Here is a 6,344-nt window from a genome sequence, read left to right as displayed (position 1 = left end):
CACAGGACTCAAGCTGCAAGCTTATGAGAGGGGAAAACAAACAAAACAAAACAACACCAGAACAAGGAGGGAGATCTACACTTGTAGTAAAATGTAATGTCTTTATGTCTGGCTTTAAGTGAAATGCCTTGGTATCTGACTTTGAAAGAAATGTTTGAGCAAAGCTGTATTCGGAGAGATTGTTGAGAGACTGTTTAAGCCTTGAAAAAAAAATGTTTCTCTGGAGAGACTGTATTTGGTGCTATGTGAGAGCTTGCAGCTACACAGACCTTGATCTGAAGAAATCCTGAGAGACCTGGAGTTCTTTTGATTATGGCAGCAGTAATCAAAAGGGACCTGGATTTGTCTGGGTTGCCTGCTCCTGTGAGCAGCAAGAGCAAGATGACTTTGGTAGTTGGAACCTTTCCCAGCCCCAATTAACCTTGTAACTGGAGTGAGCCAGCCAGGTGTCAGTCTTTTCCAAGAAGGCTGCCCCTCTCTCCTCCTTTGGAAAATGAAGGCTGAGCATCTTGGTGAGCTTCCCTCTACTGAGGCACTTATGACCCAACATCAAACAATATACACTGGAAAAGAGTCCCTGAAATGACTAACCTCACTATCTAGAAATTGGGACTAAGTAGAACGTCTCATCCCAAGTTATTTGGGGTGGTTTAATTGGCTTCACTTGTATAGATGGGCTTTCTCTCAATTTATACCATGTATTTAACCCTTGCCTTACAAGTTTTAACATTTTAAACAATTTATTTGTTCTTTTACTACGTGTGTGTTTGTGTGTGTGTGTGTGTGTGTGTGTGTGTGTATGTGTGTGTGTTTGCGTGAGCACGGGTGCACACACACACACATGTAGATATGTATATGTGCAGGCACACATATGTCACAGCATGACCTCCTCTCTCTGTTTAAACTTATTGACTCATGTAGTATCAAGCCAGAGTTCTTCCCTGGATTTATTCAGCTGGAGTTGAAGGAAAGAGAGAGAGCTAATCTTCAGAAGAATCTCCTAGTCACTGATTGACCCTCTAGAGCATCTTCTAGGGTACAGAATGAAAGGGATGAGTGGAGAAGAAACAGGGAGGAGAAATGATGAATACTGAATGATGCTGGGTTCCTGCCACTCATTTCAACTATACTTTGGAAACCAAGGGCAGTGTACCTCAAGCTTGCTTCAGTAGATTTTTTTTTTTCATCACTCAAAGCAATTTCAAATTTGTCAACTCAGCATCAGGGTGAATAATCAAGTCTGATTCTTGAGACATCATCTTGGTTTTTATATCATTTTCTTTCTGATGAAAATCATAATTCTTATGTATCATTTATACAGATATAGGCTAGCTGTTTCCATGTTATAACATTTGATGACATGTACAGTTTCTTGTTTAAAATTCTACCATTTTTTAAGATCTGTTTTAGAGTACAGCTAACTTGGCCAAATAGAACAATCTGGTTATGATCTCCAGACTACCCAATCATCTCTCCCATTTTCTAGCAAAGGTGGGCTCACTCTGGCATTCCTTATGGGTAGCTGTATTACAAATTTCTGAATCAATCCTGTCTCTTGTAATTATTAACAATGGACTAGTTGCACTACCTTCCCCAGTCACTTGCCCGGGAACTTTAGACTTTAGAGCCAAATTCCATCTCTAATACTCCATGGGTCCACCTCTAGCCACGCCCACATTTCAAGTCAGATTGTACGTCTGAAGCTTTATCAGGCAACACCCAAGCTCCAGGCTGATCCCTGCATCTCTGGGATCTAATAAACCTACAGTCCAGGCCTGCCTGCCATGCTTGGAAATAGGCCAGTTCCTCATGGCAGTCCCAGAGGGCCAAAGTCCCAGAATGGCAGCCAAAGGATCAGAAGCCACATCTGTTTCCATGGAGTCAGTGGATGGCCATTTCAAAGCTCCACTGTACCATGCAACAAGGGTCCATGACTCTAAAAGATCAAATGAATGAAATGGATAGATGCTGGTCAAAAGGTACAAGACCTCAGGCAAGACCAATGTTTTGGGGCCTATCATACTTACAGTATTATCAACAATGTATTACCTACACCCTTGAAAACTGATAAGAGTTGATTACATGCTCTTACCACAAAAGTGATTGTGAGCGCACCTGTAGTTTTTAAAAGGGCAGCAGGAGCCCTTTTTTAAAGGGTTCTGGTGATGAGATCTGGCCCACTCAGATGGTCCCTACCTTGTGAGCTTAGTGTTAGCTGAATGATCATCTTTATAACATCTGTAAAATTGCATTTCTCATCAACCACAGTCACTGAAACCTGGTCACTGCAGAGGTACTGGCTCACAATGTCTCCACACTCCCCAGGATCAGACAGGAAAATTTAGGAGGCAACACTTAGCTGGCTCTCTTGGATGTAGTTGATTTTGTTCTACCAAATCCATAAGAAATTTTAGCTTTTATTCTATTATGGGAATAGAACTTCTGTTTCATTGTCAGAAAATTTCAGACTAAGCACAGAAGGAGATTTATAATAGTGTAAGTCTGGAATATGACCTTGTAGGCAAGCAACCTCTGATCATGTCTGTTGTGCACTGACACTGACAACTTTTTTATTTTTTTCACCACTGTTGAGCTTGGTGGCAGATGAGATCATGAGTTCCACTTTTTTTACATTGATGACTGACATAGCAGTTAATATCCTGTCTCTAGAAAGCAGTACAGCATACTGTTTAAATATGCTGCTGGATGGAGGTCCAAAAACATTTATTGGCAGCGAGATCCATTGTTTCTAATAAAGACAGCTCTGCATCCAGCAACACATACGAAGTATTTACAAGTCTACTCTTTCCAAATCTAGTTTACTGGTTAAAATGACATATTATAATCTTGCAGAATAGTAGACAGAGGGGATTTAGTGTTGAGTGATTATGGCCTTTAATGATTTTGTAAAAAAGCAGAGATAGGGAATAAAATATTTGTTAGCACATCCAGGGCTAAAAGCTAGAAGTTTCAGGGAAGTGTGTTTACTGTATTATATCTGGAATCACTTTTCTAAAAACTAAAGTTTCCCCGAGTGGGACTAGGCGGCCTGTAAATCAGTGAGTGCTTCTCTAATATAGGAATAGTGACAGGAAAATCTAAACTCCTCTACAGAAATGCTATGCAGCAGGTTTCAGTAACCTTCCCTATGTGGGACCAGATATTAAAATCTTTGCTTATTTGATTTTTGGTTTGGTTGTTATTGGAGAGCATTCTGCCATTGTAGGATGGAAGTGGGCCTAGACTGTGCATCAGTGAATGGACATGGCAGTGTTCCATTAAAACTTTATTTATAACAGCAAACACTGGACTAGATTTGTCCTGGAAACTTTGGCTTATCAATTTGGAAATGCATGGATCTGAACATAAATTTTCAGTGTTATAAAAAGATAGAAAGATGGTGGTGGCACATGCCTTTACCCAGCACTCAGGAAGCAGAGGCAAGCAGATATCTGTGAGTTCGAGGCCAGCCTGGTCTACAAAGCTACACAGAGAGGAACCCTGTCTGGAGGGGGAAAAAAAAAAAAAAAAAAAAAAAAAGGTAGAAAGGTAATAACAGCATTTGCTTCAATTCACCTCTAGGGGGTGCTGTCCACCCCATCCCCCACATTCAGGTGTGCCTCCAGGCAATTTGAATGGGAAACACACACACACACATACACACACTCCTACAAATACAAATAGGTATGACTCATGCTGCATATCCCCAAATAAAGGGATGATATGATTATTTTCAAAACTTATACCTGAACTGTGTGTCCCTGACAAAAATCACATTTTTCTCTTCAGGATAAGCATTTAAATGCATTCCCCCCCCCCACACACACACATAATAAAGGTTCTAATATGTTTGTAATATTGTAACATCTTGGTGTGTATGTACACTGTGAAATTATTACCACCATGAAATTACTGAACACAGCCACCAATCCAGATGGCTATGAAGTATGTTAAGAATGCACGAGTGCCAGGGTACCGTTGTGTTCACCTATAATAATCCAGCACTCTGAATATGTGCTCAAAGAGGACCCAATTCAGTTCCCAGCAACCACATCAGGTGGCTCACAAGAGCCTGTAGTCTCAGCTCCAGGAGATCTGCGCCCTCTGCTGGTCTATAGGCGCACTTGCATGCATTTTCACAGACAAGATACAAAATTTGAAATGCAATGAATCTCTAAAATTCATTCTCTCATAAATGAGCATATATTTAACCACAGTTGCAATTTCTGGACATGAGGTCTTGCAGTCTATTAGTCCCCCAAACTGAAACTTTGTATCTTTTGACAAACATCATTCATTCCATCAATTTTCAGACCCTGCCTTTTTTTTTTAAACTACCAGGCATAAGTGAAGCTCTGCAGGTGGTCATATGTTTTTGTGTTACTGTAATAAAATACCCAATGTTGGGTAATGCATACAAAATAGAGGTTTCTCTGATTCACAAGTCTGATGACTGGAGAAGAGTCAAGAAAGCATGGTGACAGTCTCCTGCCTGGGACTTCTGGATGCATCACATAACAAAATACAAAAGAACCTGGGTAAAACTAATGTTAATCCTTCTTTAACTATATGGTAGAATTCATCAATAAAGACATTATGTTCTGAGCTTTTCTTTGGGGGAAGTATTATTCATATTCTTTGTTTGTTTGTTTTTGTTTTTGTTTTTCAAGACAGGTTCTATCTTAGAACTCACTCTGTAGACCAGGCTGGCCTTGAACTCACAGAGATCTGCCTGCCTCTGCCTTCCAAGTGCTGGGATTAAAGGCATGTGCCACCACTGCTGGGCTCACATCCTTATTATTATTTAGTCAATCATCTTATAAATTATTGACCTCCAGGTTTTCATAATTTTTGCCTTGTAAGTTATAGATTCCAAGAAATTTGTTAACTTATTAAGTTGAGATAATTTTTCACAGTAGTCTCATGATATTTTGTATTTGTTTTGTATCAATTGTAGTGTCTCCTCTTTCATTTATGTTTTTCTTTACTTGACTCTTGTTTCAGAGTTCACCAAGCCAACAGTTTCTCAATTTTATCTTTTCAAAAAACAGTTCAGTATATTGGTTTTTCTTATTGCTTTTCTGATATCTGTTCCACTTGCTTCTTTTCTATTGATCCTGGGCTTAGTTTATTTTTTCTCCATGTTCCTTTAAATATAGAGGTAAATTAATTTAATTCTTTGTTTCCTTAATGAAAATGTCTTTGCTTCAAATACCTTCTTTATTAGATCTATTTTTGCTACATTACATACATTTTGGGCATGCTATGATTCCACTTTTATTTGTCTCAAAATATTGTTTTGTTCATTCTCATTTTTTTCCATTGGCTCCCTGGTTTTTTACAGAATCTGCTAATTTTCATACATCTGTGACTTATTTACATTTCCTTCTGTAACTGCTTTCCTATTGCTGTGTTAAGAGAGATGCTTGATATGGTTTCAGCCTTCCTGCATTTACTGAGACTTGACTTTGGTTTGATATGTGATCTGTCCTGGTGGACATCCCATGTTTGCGGCAACAGATATTTTCTGTTGCTGTAACGGGTACAGTGAGCATGCGTGTGTACTAGAGGGCAGTGCTGGCAAATTCTTTGTTTATTTATGCTGTGTCTGGATGACCTGTCCATGTTGATCATTTACTGATATCTATTTCTCTCTTCAGTTATGCTAATATTTTCTTCATGTATTTAGATGTTCTTATGTTGACTGCATCCATATTTACAGCTGATGAATCCTTTTGATGAACTGCCTGTTTTGTTATTATGTACAAGAGTCCCCTTTTCACCAAGGTTACTTCCCAGCCATGACCACTGCTTTGGCAACTGAGAAAGCCACTGACTGAATGTGAGTGATGTGTACAGCAAGGATACTCTGTTCAGAAGGCTGACAGATGTAGTGAAGAAAAGTTGGTACAGGATTTCATCCAGCCAGCCATTCTATGGCTTTTGATTGGAAATTTATTTATCTATTTACATTTTATAATAACCAAGGCTCTAGGATTTTACTGTATTTGTTGTTTTCTGGATGGTTTTTTTCTTCATATTTTATGTGCATTTTGGTTTTTTATGGCTATCATAAGGCATATAATTTTTTTGTAGCATACATCTTTAATCTCAGCATTTAGAAAGTTCCTGCACAGTCACATGCACATATACATACATCACAAACAGGGAAAGGTGAGAAGGTACAGACAACATCATTCAAATCATGTTCAGTACCTAAAACATGCAAACAATAAGTAAAATAAAAGATGTGGGCACTTAGGAAGCTAGTGATAATTTCCACTTGATTGGCCTCTCTGTCCCAAGCACTTGACACATGTTACCTCATTTAATACTAGGAATAA

The sequence above is a fragment of the Phodopus roborovskii genome, unplaced genomic scaffold, assembly GCF_943737965.1.
Source record: "Phodopus roborovskii unplaced genomic scaffold, PHOROB, whole genome shotgun sequence".
Lineage (NCBI taxonomy): Eukaryota > Metazoa > Chordata > Mammalia > Rodentia > Cricetidae > Phodopus > Phodopus roborovskii.
This window is presented reverse-complemented; position numbering follows the sequence as displayed.